Source organism: Eumetopias jubatus, unplaced genomic scaffold, assembly GCF_037043125.1.
Source record: "Eumetopias jubatus isolate StellerSeaLion01/CBP00866 unplaced genomic scaffold, mEumJub1_p1.0 scaffold_3, whole genome shotgun sequence".
Classification (NCBI taxonomy): Eukaryota; Metazoa; Chordata; class Mammalia; order Carnivora; family Otariidae; genus Eumetopias; species Eumetopias jubatus.
The window spans coordinates 73,999,444-74,018,539 of NW_028274809.1; positions in this window are offsets into that span (position 1 = coordinate 73,999,444).

Genomic DNA, 19,096 nt, shown 5'->3' on the forward strand with positions numbered 1-19,096 from the left:
ATATGTAAATGAAAGTAATAATTTAGAGTATCTTTTTTAAGAGAAAGTCAACTTCTAATTAGGATTAGAAAGGAGTATGCTGTGGGACGTCTGGGTGGCTCAGTTGGTTAAGCATCCGACTCTTGATTTGGGCTCAGGTCATGGTCTAGTGGTTGTGAGATTGAGCTCCCTTTCAGACTCAGTGCTGGGCATGGAGCCTGCTTAAGATTTTTTCTCTCCCTCTTTCTCTGTCCCTTTCCTACATCTCTCCCTCTCTTAAAAAGAAAAATTAAAAATTCAAAAAATTAAAGGCGGGAAAAAAAAGAGTATCCTGTGCTTTCACCATATCTCCCAGTATATCTTTACATGTGTTTTGATTTATTTCCTCCTCCTTGTTCCCCTTGTGAATACATTCACCTTATTCCATCAGTGCTTCTTTCTTGGTATACCTGGAATCCACACACTCAAGTCTCACTTCATATCCTACTTGGGGTTCTTTTGACCCCCTCAATCTACACCCCTGCAAGAGACTCCTAAGGAGTTTCTGATGACTTAGTCCCCTCCCAAAGCTCTTTAGAGTTAATTTCATCTAATCATTCCTACTCATTAATCCTATCCTTAGGATAAATTGGGTACCTTTTATCCTAGCATCGAAGGACTGACACAGTTTAGTTACAAAATGTCCTTTCAATTTACATTTCTGGCTATTTGTTCTCTTTGCTCCTTCCATGTTCCCTATCCCCTAACTATAGAGTATGGCCATTTACACCATCATAATTTTGTTCACGGTGTATGTGTGTGTGTGCAGAATTCTCTCTTCCAATCATCTCTGATCCTCTACAATCATGAAAGATGAACTCATTCTCCATTCATAAAGTCTTACTCATCTCCTCTACCTACTCTGCTCTCTCTGTTCTATATAGTCCCACTGCACAGTTATTTGTTAATTATCCACTGTCTGGAATTATCATTTACTCTTTCCAATGGAAGTTTTTCTTTAGCTAACAAATGTAAAAACTTGAAGATGAGCAGTGTACTTTATTTATCTGCATAGTACCTGGCCATATTATGCACATAATAGCTACCATATATATGATATATGTAACCAAATAAAAAATTTGATTGAATGATCAGGTAATAATGACAGATTAAAACTTTGATACAACTATACCAAATCAACTTACCAAGAGATACTTTCCATAAAATGGACTATACTGAGCATGTATTTTCATATCAAATTATATTTTAAAATGTGCTATTGAAACATATGTGTTAAAGTGAAAGGTACTTTGGTAATATGCATAAATGTCTACTGAACTACATATTTTTAAAATTCAGATATTCACACATTATCATTTTAAATATACCCATAATTTATTTCTAAGGTAATTAATTGTAGGAAAAGTTTTCTATAAATCAAATTAAATTATATACCAAATCCACAGTATAAATATTCCAAACATCAAACTGTAATATAAGTCAAAGAGAGTATTTAAACCAGAATATATCTATAGAAATTAATTAATAATAATAGTCTTTATTAATTTCACTGACAGTATTTTTAAAAAAAAATCTCAAGATAACGTTCTGTGTTTTAACAGGGACTTTCATATTCTTCCTAGAAAATAGCTATTAACATAACATGCTCCTGTAAATATCACTTTATTTAAAACCATTTACCTGGTCCTGTCTGTTTACAATCTTTATTATTTTATAGAGGGGTTTCTGTAGCTCATTAAAAAAAGTTCATCATATGAACTTAGTTATTAATTAACTCAATTATTTAATTAATATATGTGTCAGCAGTTCAAAAAGTAAAGAATTTTGACTCTGCTCTATTTCTGGCCTCTTATTTCTAAAAGATATATGTGTTATACCTAAAGATCAAGTAACAGTTAATTTCTGGAAAGAAGTTACTGCCATAGTGACTGGTTGGACTTCAGGATGATTTTACCACTAAAGCTTGTCAATTTTTAGCTTAACTTGAACTGTTCTTGAATGTAAGTATAAGTGTATAAATGCTGTTTGCTTCTAATTCATGCTGTGATGTGCAAGACATAAGAAATTAAATTCATGGGCGCCTGGGTGGCTCAGTTGGTTAAGCGACTGCCTTCAGCTCAGGTCATGATCCTGGAGTCCCAGGATCGAGTCCCACATTGGGCTCCCTGCTCAGCAGGGAGTCTGCTTCTCCCTCTGACCCTCTTCCCTCTCGTGCTCTCTATCTCTCATTCTCTCTTTCTCTCAAATAAATAAATAAAATCTTTAAAAAAAAAGAAATTAAATTCATGTAATAATAGCCAATGATGATTTAAATGAAGAGGTGGCAGCATGGAATGGTGGAGATGCCCTGACTGGGAATCAACAGACCTATGGACCTATGTGCAGGTCTTCCCTGACATTCTAGCTGACCTTGGGCAGTCTCTGAGGCAGGACTTTATATCTGAAATTGCAACCGAGGTGCCAGGACATGGTAAGTATGAAATTCCAAAGGAAGGGCCTGACCTCATGAAAATTTATCAAGAACTATTTCAGGTCTCTTGAAATTCCTCACTCACTTTGAAAATATGAAAAGGTGAAGAGTGGATTTCCAGAGGGTGTTTCTTTGGTGAGACTTGCTTCTGAACTGTCATCCCATTGTGAATTGGCTGAAGCCTATGCCCCTCACTTTGTATGTAGGAAAAAAGGAACAGTTCAAAGACCTTAATGTGATCCTCAGCAGCCAGCAACAGAGTATACCAGTGTCTGGCACATGATAAGGAATTTCAAGGCAAGCAGCTATGCTAAAGATCTGAGGTGAAAGAAAATTGAGGTCCATAGTGTAGAAATGTTCTCTTACCTGTGAGGGACACAGAATGTGTGAACATTTCTCACTTATTGGGCTGAAAAGGGTTAAGAATGACCGGAGCCACTTCAAATTCTGCTCAGAAGTGCCACTTGGAACTTTGAGAGCAGAGGCTCAAGAGACCAGGGCCTGGGGAAATGGCTGGTGTAGCTACATTCAGAGGCCTAGCAAAGGGAGTGTCAGGGAGCAAGAATTTCCTGTCCCTCAAGGTCCTTCTAGCCATAATAAAATTCAAATCAACATGAGACAGATTAACAGAGGAAAATCAAATTTAATAGCGCATGTACGGGACACCACAGAGACATGGTAATTCCAAAGACAGGCAAAATGAAGTATATACGTCATCCTGAACTAAGGAGAAGGGGGTAGGGATCTGGGACTTCAGAGGAAAGGAATATAATTTATGAAAAGATGAAAAAAAGTAAATGTTTGGCCAACAAAATGTTTGCTGGGTCACTCAAAATCAATGGGACATAGAGGACTGTGAACAAACAGGTTTTGCTAGGTTCCTTCCTATCTCCTTCATAATGTAGTTATCTATGGTGATAGCTCTCCTCCTGGAGCATGTCCTCTATCTAAATTCTTTTAGGCAGTTGTGGGGAAGTAAAGAGCTTTGCTTGAATCTGCTGTTTTGATTGCTTTTTAACTCAAAATAATCTTCATGCCAAAATGGCCCATCTTGGGGCAACCTGCCCTTGGCCCCAACAGGAGGCCTCTCTAAAGAATCCACGGAAGTTCCCAGGCAAGAAAGGCATCTCTAAATAGTACCAACACTCAGAATGTGAAGCAATCTTACCTAATACGAGTGTACTTTCTGTACCTTCTTTCATTTTCTCCCTCTCTGCATACTTGTCTTTGGAAGAGCCAGAAACCACTTTGCAGGCTGAGGAAGGAGAAGCAGAAAATGACAGAAGATACTGACTGTACCCACTTACCAGGTGTCAATAGCCTATCTGAAATCCTCCTCAACTGAAGAGAATGGAAAAAGATTTAATTCTCAATCAGGTTTGGAATGAGGTTGTTCTAATCCCAAATTGAGACTGTTGAATGAGTTAGAGGGAGTATAGAAGTCATCATTACCTAAAGGTGACTGAAAAGTCACGGGATCCCCAGATTTTTCACACTGGTAGCTGCTGGAGAAAAATTTGCCCTATGGTACAGATTTTGAATGGGGAGTGAGAAAGAAAAATAAAATTAATTTTGATGATATACCCACCAGTTGTGCTAGTTCAATGTACAAGTCATGCTACTGAATTTGTCTCTCAGTTTCCTTTTGTGTATGACAAGTGTGGAGAAGCTGTTTTCAGAATTAACAATTTTATAGTACAGAAATCTGTCTTCTCTGGGAGAGGGGGAAGTGAGGAAGAGTGTAAAATCATATTGTAGGAAAATAGCTCAAGCCTAAGAGCAAAATTTGATTAAGATAGCCTGTGTGCACCCACAGACACAACTAAACACTACAAATAGAACTCTTTTAGTGACACAGAGGTAAACATTCCAAATAAAATAGCAGTAGATTGACTTCAGAAGTGTATTAAAGAATAATAAACCATGACAAAGTAAGTTTTCATTCTATAAATGCAAAGATAGATCAATAAAAATAGATCTTCTAATATAATTTATCATATATTTATCTTAGATACTATAAAAACATTTTATAAAAGTCAACAAAGATGTCTGATTTTAAAACAAGTAAATATTCTGAAATCTAAATGAAAAAAGGTTCTCTTTAGAATAATATGACTGTCTAATATTGCAGAGAACGTCATGCCTACCATTAAGACTGAAATAACTACTGTGTGTCAGGAAGAGATAAGATTTCCCCCCACTAATTTAGTGTTTCACATTGCTTTTAGGTAACACAATAAGAAAATAAATATAATTAGATATAAGCAGAAAAAAATTTTTTTCAGCTCTCTTTTCTTTGACATCATAATTAAAATGGCCTCCTTATCCCAGAATTATTAAAAGTCAATTATACAGCTCCTAAATCTTTAATATATTCGAAATTTAGAGGTAAGTAGTGATCTAAATTTTCTCCAAATAATCCAGACAATTAGAGCAAAAATATTCACTGAACAATCTCCCCCTCCGCCACTATTTCAAAATACTACCATATCATCTACAAAACGTTGCATACATATTCTTGAATCAGTTTTTGGACTCTCGATTCTCTTCCAAATAATCTATGTATTTTGGGGCCAGCATCATGCTGTGTTAGCTATTGTAGCTTTGTAATGTATTTTGAAATTTGATGAGAAAATCTGCCCACCTGTGCAGGCACACTTTCTACTTGACCGAGAAGTATTTGAAGTTTTGCATTTTATAACTACTAGGAGGGATTATTTGTTCTGTCTATTATTGTTCAGTATTCCTGAAATAATATATACAGCCCTGTTTATTGTTTGGGAGATTTATTGTTTGGGAAAATATGTAAGTATTCTATGAACACAGAAGAATTTTCTGTAGGATACTAATTTAATCACCATCATGATCATTCCAATTTCCCATATCATTCCTTATTTTGGGAAATTTCCCAGTTTTTCATCTGATTTTTAATGTATCTGTTTTATACATGTAGTGATTTTTCACATCTACAATTCAGGAATATGAGAAATTATTCTTTCTAATTGAAATTGATTTCTCTCTTGAGTCCCCATCTCTCCTGACTGAAAACTTGACAATTGAGGGAAAGGTGTACTCCTCCAGGTCAAACTTAGGCTCTTTTCAGTATGTACTCAGGAAAATTATTTCTTTCTCCTCTACCTGTATTTTTTCTTCTCTTCTCCTTCCTGGAAGATCTGAGCTCAGGGGGCTTCCATATTTTTCCAGTTCTAGTGGCAGGCATCTGAGCTTTGCCATGCAGCTTTCAGTGTCCACCTGAGTCTGGCTTATTCTCCCTGTCAATACGGGCTCTTTTTAATGTCAATCTCTGGCTCATATTATATGTCTCTTGACATGTAACTTGCAAAACCTTTTCAAGCCTGCTGCTCTAAACAATTTCTCTCAATCTTTTTTGGGAAACAGAAAATTTTAGAGATTCTGTGGAATCTCTACATGACTTAACATTCTACATACTCAGACTTCGAATGTGATTTAAATTGTTATGATTAAAAACAAAGCAAAATAAGAACCACAGCTCTACTGACTTCTCCCTGTTTTGCCTCCTGAGAAGCTTCCTCCAACATATATACACTTCCCTAAATTTACTAACAAATCTTTTTGTTTCTGCTAACTTGATAGTTCTAATACAGTTAGCTCACCTGATACATTCTGGCTTCTAACACAATTTTCTCTTATAAATACAACCAAATCAAAAGCCATAGAAGAGGAATGGGTCTTAGAAAGCTCACAAAGGAAAACCCTTTTTTTACATCTCCCAATTTAATCCTTCTACCTCTGTTTCATTGCTATGTGACCACACATAATTTTGGTCATTACATATATATATCTCCACAGACTGCCTTTTTTTGACATTTCTTTTCTTTTTTTATTATGTTCAATTAGCCAACATATAATACATCATTAGTTTTTGATGTAGTGTTCAATGATTCATACTTGCCATAGACTGCCTTTTGAGAAATACGATTAATCTTGTCCCATTTATAGTATTTAACTTGAAAATGTGTATTTGCTATATACATGTACAAAATGTGTACTTGCTATATACTATTTCTGTTATTTTTTAAATTTTATTTACCTTAGGTATCTTTGTCCTCTTTATTTTTTAATCTACATGTGTCATTTTGTTTTGGGTGTTTCCTTAAGCATCAGTCCTTGTTTCTAAACAGGATGTTTGACTCATTTATAGTGTCATATCTTATATTTTTAATCTTTTCATTTTCCTACTTTTTAAAAAAAAACATTTCCTCGCTGTTTTCCTTGCTTTCTGCTGGTTTGTAAGTGGATTATGCTTTATTTGCCTCTATTTCTTTGGAGATTTAGAAGATAACATATTTGACTTATTTGGAGATCATGTTTCTAGTTTTTCATATGCTTGCATTACATGTACATGTGTGTGTATATATACATATATACATATTTATTTATTTAGTACCAAAAGCCAAATTGTCATTCATTGATTCTTCCCTTTGTACAATAAAGAACAAACATAATTTTAATTTTCTTTATGACTTCTCTAAAAATGTTTTTATTTGGTTGCTATTATTAAGATTGTGGACCCAGAATATGATTAGTAAATAATTATTTTATACCATACTTGTTTTTGTTCAAGAACTGTTTTACAAGTGCATTGGTTTTTAAGTCTATTTTCCATGATTGTTCAAATGTAATTCTGTAATTTACAGTCAAATTATACCATAACTTCCCATTCTTGAAATCTTCCAGTTGATGTAACTATTGGCTGGTTGATTTTTATTTAAATTTTTTAGGAAAAGAAGTGAGGAGGTATAGTCTTATTTTTTCTAGGCAAAGGAAATAGGGAGTTTAGTTGTATCTATAATTTTGGAATGGCACATGAAAGATAGGAATTCTGGATGCTGGGAGAACTGAGCCTCTTTTGCCATGGTCTGCATGCATGAGTTTAGATGACACTATTTTCCCCTCTCAAGAACTGACTGCTTGTGTGATTCAAGCAGTCAGTTCTTGAGAGGGGAAAATTAGTTCTATGGAACTAATAGAATATTGTAGGCAATTATCCTTTAATAAAAAAAATAATTGATATTTCTCCCTTTACTTCTGATAATTAGTATTCCTTAGATTCCTTAGATTTCTCAGAGAAATCTAAGATTAGGATGATTTGTATACCCTTTAATGTAACCTTTTTTATCTAAATGCTTAGAGAACGTTCTTTTCATATTTTATTATAAAACAAACGCACCAGGAATTGTCTAAATATTACCCTCTCTTAAAGACACTTTCCCTGAGAATTCTGTTAATCTCCAGACTAAATTCCTTTACCTGAGGAAAATTTTGTTTGGTATCCTTGTGCATTGATTGTTTCACTCCTTTTCATCTCTTCGTCTGGGACACCAAATATCTTTATTGACCATTTTTCTCTATTTCTGGTAGCTATCATCTTCTCTTGTTATTAATTTTTAATAACAAGATCCTGTGCTTTCTTGAAAAATTTTTCTCATTTGTCTACAATGTAAACTTTCTACTTCTATAATATGGATTTTGCTCTTTATTGGTTCTTTTTTTTAAGATTTATTTATTTATTTGAGAGAGAGAGAGCGAGTGCAGGTGGGGGGGGATGGCAGAGGGAGAGGGAGGAAGAGGGAGGGAGAGAATCTCAAGCAGACTCCCCACTGAGCATGGAGCCTGACACGGGGTTCAGTCTCGTGACCCTGATATCATGACCTGAGCTGAAATCAAGAGTGGATGTCCAACCAACTGAGCCACCCAGGCGCCCTGCTCTTCATTGCTTCTAAAGCAGATTTTAACTGTGTTAGTGCATTTTAGGTTTCCTTACAATCCTTCCATGTTTCTTGTTTGATTTTCATCTATGCCTATGTAATTTAACTCCATTTTTACACCATCTTGTCATTGTTATTATTTTTCATCTCCTCCTTAATAAAAATGTATTATACATAAAAATGTTATAAAATATTATTTTTGTTTTCATATCATAAAATTTTAATTTTTTCACCATATCTTAAGGACAAAGTGCCTTTCTTTTCATATTAAAGAATACTTTCAAAGTCATGTTGATTATATTTCATGGTAGATGTCCTTTGTGGTACACAATTTTACTACTTTTCTCACATTTACTTCTTTCTTGTACAGATATCATCAGGATACAATCTATGACACATCTATACCCAGGAAGATTGCACTATTGAGCTATCTTATACTTGTCTAACTATAGAAGACTGGCCATGATAGGGATGATAGGAAAGGAAATGTCCCTCGTCATTTTAAAAAACAGCTATAGCGTAGTGTCTTCAGTCCCCTGGTCAGCAAAGATCTAATATCACTGACGTATGAGTAAGTGTTAACGGTTGCTAAAAATCTGCACACTGTCTAATTTTGTGAAGCAGAAATTTCTTATAAAATTGTGCAGATGACTGATGAAAATCCCCTACTGCAGAAGTATTTCACCTCTAATAGCAGAGGTGTCTGTGAGCATTTCATAGAAGATTGGAAGAAGGAAAACAATTGCTGCTAGTTCACTTCTATTATGTTAGAACCAAGCTCATCGTATATATTTAAACAGAAATAAGAGATGATTATTTCCCTTTCGGAATACTTCTAATTCTCACTATTTTCAAACAGATAATTTATGTTTATAATTAGATATACTAGTGCACTAATTAATTAATTTATTTATTTATTTACTATTAATTTAATTCTATGCTAAAAAACACTACGAAAATAATGCTTTTCTCCCCCCGAATCTCAAGTGGGTCCTTAAAAGGCAAAGGCAATCCATTTCTAATAACTGATCTGCTAACGGTGACTCTTGTAAAAACCTAAGTTAAAGAAGGGAGTGACTAATTTTTGCATTTATGTGCTTTTGCACCTTTTAGATTTTTCTTAACAAAATCTGGGATTACAAGCTAGCATAACATTTAAAATTTTATGCTATGGGCACGTGCTACGTAGAAGACACTGCACTCAGTAAGTTATCAGCTGTGGTCTTTACCGAAACTGTGGATACAGGAGCCTATACACATTCAAGAAAAGGAAATTCACTATATTGCTTCTGTTAATTGCAGTGTTACTCTTACCTAAAGTAAGTGTTTCTGATTTGGAGAGGCTCAAAAGTCCACAACCCCAAGGATCATAGTCATATTCTTACAATGATTCCTGTTTGACAAGCTAGAACTGAATTAGGTTTTTGGAATCCTTATTTCCACAGAGGAGATGCATTCTAGATTTCTCAAAATAAAAAAGAAGTTTCTAAATTAGAATTTTCTCTAATAAAGAAATTTATGCGCTATATGGACCCATTATTATGACCATTTATCAAAGTCTCATTTTCTTTTGTCCATTTTCCTAAAATTCCTTTCCATCTACCTATGCTGCTAGAACTGAAACTATGCTTTGAGGAAGATAACCCAATCCAATGTCAGCAGAGTTTTTCTTTAAAAAGACCTGTCAGTTTGTGTCAATTGCAGGAATTTGTGTCAATTTCTGAAGTCATTTCATATTTGCTTTGCATGACATCATTTTGCTCACTTCTCAAGCAACTGAATATATACCTGAAAATTTATTGGACAAGACAGCTACCTTCCCAAGCGCAGATAACCCTGAAAGGCAAACGTGAAAAACAGTCAATGTTCTAACAGCACCTAAAATATCTAACTGAAATGAAACAAAACTTTAATGTTTAAATTTAATTTGGTGTCATTACCATTGACTTTAAAAATCATAAATTGAGCTAGAGTTGACTTACACTTCACTTTCTGTTTTCCTAGCTATTTTTGTGAATCTTCGATTTAAACTTTATATATATTTTAGTACCTATCTTTTAAGTAGTTGAATTTTATATTCAACAATAAAATAAAACCATCTGCTGTCTTGTACACAATAGTCTTTATGAGTTGAGTTGTTTTTCTAACAGTAGAGGAATTTGGAATATATCACTAACACTCATCACTTTTCTGTGAGAGAGATGTGGTTAGGAAGAAGACTCGGTCCATATAAATGTTATCCCATATCGGAACAGGAATCATTTAACTAGATGAAAAGATGTTTGGCTTATTTTCCAAGGCTAGTTATTTGAAAACAAGTAAGTGCTGAAAGATGAGGACTCCAAAGCATCTTGCCGTCTTGAAATTCTTCTGTCCCCCAAATTTAAGATTTTCTTGTCCTCTATATTTTTTGCTCTGAAGCAAGACCATTGAAAATTTAGCATACAATATTGAGTTAGGAATATAAGGATTAATATTCAGTATATGGACAGTATGTGAAAGAATAGGTCTTTTATGACATTTCCTTTCATGAGTGAGAAGGGACCTAATAAATTACTTTATTAAATCTCTTACAAGTGAAGATAAATGTCATCAAGGGTTTAAGTTTTCATGTATTACATATAATGTACAGTTCTTCAGTCTATCTTCCTATATTTCTAGATTTTGTCAATCTCATCCAATGGGCTTTACCTCATCATCAAATACTTTTTCCTTTAAAACAAGAAAAGAAATGATGCATTGAGAAGAAAATGCCTGATTTCATTTAGGTTGTTACTCTACTCAGTATATCTGTTTTTAGCTTACTTTGCTATTATATTTTTGTTCCTGTGATTTTTCATCTCCAAGGGCTGAACAGATGCAGGTAGTGACAACATTGACTTTCTATGTTGAATAAAAATTTAGACATGTTTTGGATCCTCTCTTACACATCCTTTGTGTCTTTTTCCTTTTTCTTTGTCTGAAGTGATATTGTTTCTCCCAAAACTTTGCCACCTGCTCTTGGAGTAATTATCACCAAACACCCAGTTATAGAAATAAGACACAAAGATGGTATCCTGTACTCTTCTGTGACTATCAAGCCATACAACTAACTAAATTCTAATTCTATTGGTTCTACATTTTTATTATCATGCCTATGTATTTCCATTTGCTACTGCCTGGGCTAACTCTTCATAGTATTTTACCTAGACAATTTTTTATAGTCCACTAAAGCGGCTTTCAAACTGTTTTCCTATCATCATGAAGAAATACATTTACATCATGGCTCATTATACACGTACATAATTAAAACTGAATACATACTGCTAAAATAAAAGTTTAAAAAGTAATCTTAATATATGATGCACACTGTTTCCTATTCTTTTTTTTATTATGTTATGTTAATCACCATACATTATGTCATTAGTTTTTGATGTAGTGTTCCATGATTCATTGTTTGCGTATAACACCCAGTGCTCCATTCAGTACGTGCCCTCTTAAATACCCATCACCAGGCTAACCCAGCCCCCACCCCCTCCCCTCTAGAACCCTCAGTTTGTTTCTCAGAGTCCAGAGTCTCTCATGGTCTCCCCCTCTGATTTCCCCCCCGCTTCATTTTTCCCTTCCTACTATCTTCTTTTTTATAACATATAATGTATTACTTGTTTCACAGGTACAGGTCTGTGATTCACCAGTCTTACACAATTCGCAGCGCTCACCACAGCGCATACCCTCCCCAATGTTTTCTATTCTATTCCATCTTTAAAGGCAAAATTAATTTTACAACCTCACTGATGTGGGGCTGCTACCAGCAATTTGAAAAACACTGCAAGACAGTTGCCTTGTCTCCAGCCAAGACTGGCCAATGAATGTCTCATACTGTTAGTAAAGAGTCCTGTGTTTTACCTATACTTCTCCCACATAACTTTTCCTATGAACACTCTTCTTTCAACCACTGGATGAAGTCTAAACTTATCACATATCATGAATCATGCTCTTCTTGCTTACATTTTCAACCTATATTTCATACTCCCCAAATTCACACGCTCAAACCATGCCATTAGACATCTCTATGTCTTTCTTCACAGTACTTGTGCTTGGAAAACTGCCTTCCTTAATTCTTCATATTTTTTGTCCTTCAACTCTGCTCAAATATCTTTCTCCTCCTCTGTAAAGCTTTCTCTAATCCTCCCCAAATAGAAATGGTTACTTCTCCTTGGCACCACTGCTGTATTTGTAAATAAAACATTCAATTGGAGAGACTCACAGAACTCACTCCCCAAAGATGCCTCCATCTTGCCAGTGTAGCCAGCAAGCATGGATTTGTCATCATGGAATAATTATTTCCCTCTGATACAATTTCTTCAAATATGTTATTTCTCAGCAAGAAATTTTTGTATTTCTGTCCATGCAAGACATTTCTATATAAATCAGATTCTTCAATAGCCAGGGATAGGAGTTACACTTCCATCTATGAAATAGTAAAAGGTACGAGACTTGCTTTCCACCAAAAACAACTAAATAATTAGGAAACAAGGCTAAATATATGAAACAACTGTTTTCAACCACTGGATGGTGGGAAGCACAGGAATGTGGTCCCCAAGAGAGAAACAAATGAGGCAAAACCTATAATCAACTTGGCTTTCTGCCAGCATAGAACTGAGAGGCGACAGACATAGGAGCTCAAGGAGAACAAGGCAGCTGGAATTTGGAATTTGGAGAAGAGGAAACTATTCAGGAAAAGCTTTCCAAAAATCTACCTAAGGACCTCCAAAATTCTTAGTCTAAATCCTAGGTTGACTACTAATCTGCATACGCACCAGGTGAAACTTTATAAGGCCTGGTATAGATCAACTGTCAGAGAGCCATAAGTTTAATATTCCCAAGGTTCACGCAGGACTGGCAGACATACAAGTTTTTATGAGCCATAGTAGAGAGAGAGATCTTGTTGAATACCTGAGGCATTCGACAGAGATGTCAGAAGGGTCACACCTTAGGAGCAACGTTAAGCTAACCCTAGAGTAAAAGCTATTTTAGAACAAAACTTAAAACAAGAAAAGAGCTTGAAAGAATCATGGTGATCTGCAAGTAAGTTAACTCCATGCCAAAAAAAATCTTTAACACTCCTTAAAGAAAAATAAAAATTCAAGATAATATCAGTCATCCAATCAAATATTACATCATGATATATAATAAAAATATTTCTACATGAATAAGAAGACATTTGAAACATAACAAAGAGGAAAAAAACAATTAATAAAAATAGAGCCAGAAAAAACAGAGGTAATGAGATGAGGAGGAAAAAACTTTAAAGCAGCTTTCAAGAATATGTCCAATGGCGGTGCCTGGTTGGCTCATTCAGTTAAGTATTTGGACTCATGATTTCTTCTCAGGTCATGATCTCGGGGTCCTGGGATCGAGTACCCCATCAAGCACCCTGATGAGTCCCCCCACCCTCACCCCTCACCCCATACTCCTATCACCCCCTTCAAGCCCCCCATCAAGCCCTGCATCAAATATACATATGTGGTTGGAGTGAATGATGGGGAGGAAAACAAGAAAGGGGCAAAAAAAGTTACAGGAAGAAATAATAGCAAAAATATTTAAAATTTAATGAGTTATTAGCACAGAGATTCAAAGAAAGCCACACCAAAGGACATCACAATCAAATTGTTTCAAACCAATGAGAAAAAGAAAACTTTAAAGCAAAAAGAAAAAAATGATATTCTAAATGTAGGGAACACAAACAAAAATTATTGCAAATTTTTCAGACTCAATAGTAGGAAGCAAGAAAATAATGAACAGTAATCAAAAAAAGATAAAATGGGTGAACAATAAGAAAAGTCAATAAAACTAAAAACTGGTTCTTCAAAAAGTTTAATAAGATTGATAACTCTCTATGTAGAATGATCAAGAAAAGGAAATAACTTTATCAGGAATGAAAGCAATGACATTATTACACATATGAAATACTTGGTGATAAATTTAAATACGTACAAAAATTGCTGAGAAAAATTAAAGATGACCTAAATCAATGGAGAAATGTAAAATGTTCATGAATTGGAAGATTCAATATTGTTAAGATGTAAATGCTTCCCCAGATTAATCAAAATATTAATGGAATTCAAATATAAATTTCAAAAGTCTTATTTCTGGAAACTGCCAAGTTTTTTCTGTGGATGTGCAAAAATCTTAGACTAGTCAAAATATTTCTGAAAAGCAAAATTAAGAGTCACACTCTCAAATTTCAAGACATAAAGCTATAGTAGTCAAGACAGTGTGTTATTGGTGGAATTATAGTTATATAATTATAATATAGATCAATGGAGAAGAACAGAAAGTTCAGAAATATACTCAAACATATATGGTCAATTGATTTGTAACAGTGGTGTCAAGATTATCAAAGGAGAGAGTGTTTTTTCAACAAATTTTGCTAGAACAATTAGATATCTACTTAAAAAAAAAGAAATATCCCCTTGTCTCACACCATGCACAAAAATTAATTTGAAATTGACCTAAATATAAATGCCTAATCTATAAAACATATAGGAGAAAACAGAAGAGTAAACCTTCCTGACTTGAGAGTAGGCAAAGATTTCCTAGAATAGACTCTAAAATCATGTACCATAAAAAAAAATTAATTAACTCATAAAAATTAAAAACTTCTGATTGTTGAAAGACGTCATTAATAAAATGAGAAAGCAAAGCACACACTTGAAGAAATTATTTGTATTATATGATACGACAAAGAACTTGAGACCAAGAGTGTATAGAAACACTTACAACTCAATATTAAGTAAGCAAACCACCCTATGAAAAATTGGCAAAATATCTAAAATTATTTTTCAGAGAAGTTATACAAATGACTCATAAAGAAATGAAGAGATATTCACCATCACTAGTCATTAGGGAAAGGCAAATTAAAATCATGATCAGGTACCACTACATAGTGACTAAAATGCTTAAAATGAAAACAATTGACCATATCAAGTATTGGCAAATATATGCATCTAAAAGGATTGTCCTGTATTTCTGGTGGAAATTTAGAATGGTCCATCTTGGAAGTCATTTTGGCAGTTTCTTTTCATTTTTTTTTGTGAGTATATTTGACATACAAGGTTACATTAGTTTCAGATGTCCAACATAGTACTAGTTCAATCTCTATACTTTATGCTGTGCTCACCCCGAGTGTAGCTACCACCTGTCACCCTACAACTCTATTACCATATCATTGACTCTATTCTCTATCTTGTGCCTTTTATTCCCATGACTAATTCATCCCATAACTGGAATGAATTAGTCATTCTTTACTTTACTCCTTCCTTCCTTCTTTACTCCTTTTGTCCACCCCCCACTCCCTTCCTTCTGGCAACCACCAGTTTGTTCTCTGTAGTTACAGGTCTCATTCTCCTTTTTGTTTGTTTATTCATTTGTTTTGTTTTTTAGATTCCACATATGAGTGAAATCATATGGTATTTGTCTTTCTCAGTTTGACTTATTTCACTTAGCATAATACTCTCTAGGTCCACCTATGTTGTTATAAACACCATGTGATCCAATAATTCCACAACTGAGTACCCAAATAAAATGAAAACACTAGTTCTAAAAGATATATGCACCCTAATGTTTACTGTAGCATTATTTAACAGTAGCCAAGATTTGGAAGCAACCAAGGTGCCCATTCATAGGTGAATGGATAAAGAAGACGTAATGGAATATTGGCAATTTATTTGAAGTTAAATATACATTTACCATAATGCAGCAGCTTTACACCTAAGAGAACTTAAAACATGTCTACATAAAGTCTGGTAAATAAATATTCACATCAGCTTTATTCATTATAGTCTAAAACTGGAAACAATTCAAATGTCCATCAAGACGTAAGTAGATCAAAAAACTGTGTCATATCTTACAGTGAAATATTACTCAGGAATAAAATGGAACAAACTACTGATGACACACAACATAGATGAATCTCAAAAACATTATGCTGAGCTAAGGAAGTAGGACACCAAATAATACCTACTGTATGACTCATTTATATGAAATACCAGAACAGCAAAATTCATCTGTAGAGACAGAAAGCAAATCAGCGGTTGCTGGGAGTGCAAGCTCAGCATTGGGTGGGAGTAACTATGGTACTTTTTCAGGTAATCCTATATCTTGTCTGTAGTGGTGGTTACATGGACGTATGAACTTGTCAAAATTCATCAGACTATTATGTTTAAAATAGGTGCATTTTAGGGACACCTTTGCGGCTCAGTCCATTAAGCATCTGCCTATGGCTCAGGTCACGATCCCAAGGTCCTGGGATCGAGTCCCATGTCAGGCTTCCTGCTCAGCGGGGAGCCTGCTTCTCCCTCTGCCTGCCACTCTCCCTGCTTGTGCTCTCTCTCTCTCTTCCCCTGTCAAATAAATAAATAAAATATTTTTAAAAAATAAAATGGGTGCATTTTATTGTACACAAATTATACCTCAACAAAGGTGATTTTTTTAAAGGCACTTAACAACAATATCTTTATACTTCAGTCTCTCATTTCTAACCAGAACTTACTTGAAAATAGTAACCATATATTATTACATTTCCAGCTACCAGTATAAGTGCCCAGCGCAGAGTATGCAAAACAAATATTTGATGAATAAAAGGGTAAGGATTTGAATAAATGAATGAATGATTAATATATTCAGACAAAATAATAAGGCAAAACTTTCAAAATAAATAATATTTTGGCAAGCATCATGGAAAAATTTTAGAGAGCAAGCGAGCAGGGAGAGGAGCAGGGGAGAGGGATCAGCAAACTGCACCGAGCATGGAGCCCAAAGTAGGGCTCGGTCCCACAACCCTGAAATCATGACCTAAGTTGAAATCAAGAGGTGGACGCTTAACTGACTAAATCACCCAGGCACCCCCATAAGATTCCAGTTTTTAAATGTACCTACTTTTGAAAAGGGATAAAATATTGAGCCACTAATACTAACTAAAATTAACACATCAATTTGCTAGTATTTCCAGGAAGCAGCCTTTAGAATAGGTAAAAAGTTCTTACGTTTGCTTTGGGCAACATAGAAAATGAGAAGTCTCATGGTCTTATTGCTGGAGATAATTGGCCTGGGTGGGAACATTCTGGAAAATGATTCTTTGGGACAGTGGCCAACAGTAAGATTATCTGTGTGAGGAGCCCAGAATGTGATGCTTCTCAAACTATTAACTTTCCTTTACTCAAAAATCCTATTTCTGGGTTAAAATATACTGTTGTGACACCTCCACATGATTCAACAAAACAGACAATAAATTTACTAGAACTTAATTGGTACTAAGCAAGTAAAACAAGCCTTGAGTTTTGGAAAGTGTTTCTTTTCTTCCAGAATGCCCATGTTAAATATAAATCATGTAGATGGCACACATAATTCACTAAAAATTTTGTATACTATGGCAGAGAAAATGTGCATCAAACTACATTTCATATTCTTCCTCCCAGGACACAAGAAACACTAGCTCCCAGCAGCTTTGCAGTTAGGCGGGGCCCTGAACTAATTCTGGAAATTAACTGAGTCACTTGTAGGTGGAGACAGTGAAAAATCCTTTCGCAGTTCTTTTTGTCCACCTTTCTTCCCCTGCCTCGGTAATTGGTAACTCTTGACCAAGATGTTAGAGGCTGCATGGCTAGAGTGCCCGGACAGACTATAGAGCAGAGCCCCCAGCTGCCCTTGCCAGCCACCTTTGGACGTGTAACAAGAGTTAGAAATGACTTTTGTTATGCATGATCCCTGAGATCTGGCTTAATTTAAACTATCCTAATACAGTTAGCCAATGCTTTATAAAAAATAATTCCAATGATTTTACCTTTAAAAAGTCTATATGAGAATCACAAACATAAAAAGAAAAAAAAAACCTCTTGAATTAGGGAAGATAATGGGAGTTTCTTCAATGGTCTCCCCATTGGCCCATTTAAAATAGTATTTGTTTCCTATTTTTTAAACTTGTCGATGTATTTCTACTTATTTTTAATATCACGGAAAGTCTTCAAATGCTTGACAAGTCTAACTGCATTTGAAGCATAAAACCAGCATCATTGACAAATAAGAAGTATACTAATTGAAATACAATAAGATTTGTGTACATAAATAAATGTAAGACTTAACACAAAAGTATATGGAAGGTGGTAGCTATATTTAATTTTTTCACCTTGCTTTTTACCTTTCCAAATCCTTATTTTACTGAACTATTTTACATCATAGTTCTATATAAAAGGTTTGTAAAATGCATCGAATAAAAAGATGAGATTTCTCAAGAAGTAGCTAACAAAAAAAGATAATATATTTTTCCAAAATATAGTGTAATATTTATATCCTATAAAGCAGAAGTCAGCAAACTTTGCCTGAAAAGGGCAAGAAAGTAACTATTTTAGGTTTTGTGGGCCACATATAGTCTCTGTCACGTATTCTTCTTTGAGTGTGTGTGTGTGTGTGTGTGTGTTGTGTGTGTGTGTATGTGTGTGTGTGTGTGTCTGCAAAAATGTAGAAACCATTCTTAGCACCCAGCACACAAAAAGAGGCCAAGGGTCGCATTTGGCCCAAGGTTATAGTTTGCCCTCTCTCCTCTAAATGGTTTACTTCATTAACAGTTCTCTCTTGAAGTCATCATTTAAAGGAAAAGACAAATGCCTCAATTGATTTGAAAATTGCTGAATTTCTCTGAGTATTTGCATTTGCAAATCTCTCCATTCCCATGCAAAACTACTTTTTGCCTAAAGATTGAGCTCCTTATCTTTCCTTTGGTTATTGTTAGGATCTGGATGTTAGTGAACAGTTATTACTGAATAATCTCATTGAAGGATGTGCATACATAATGCATTAATTGGGCAAGTAGCAGGTGGTCCAGTCTCTCCCTAAAGTCCCAGAAGCATCCAAGTTTCCA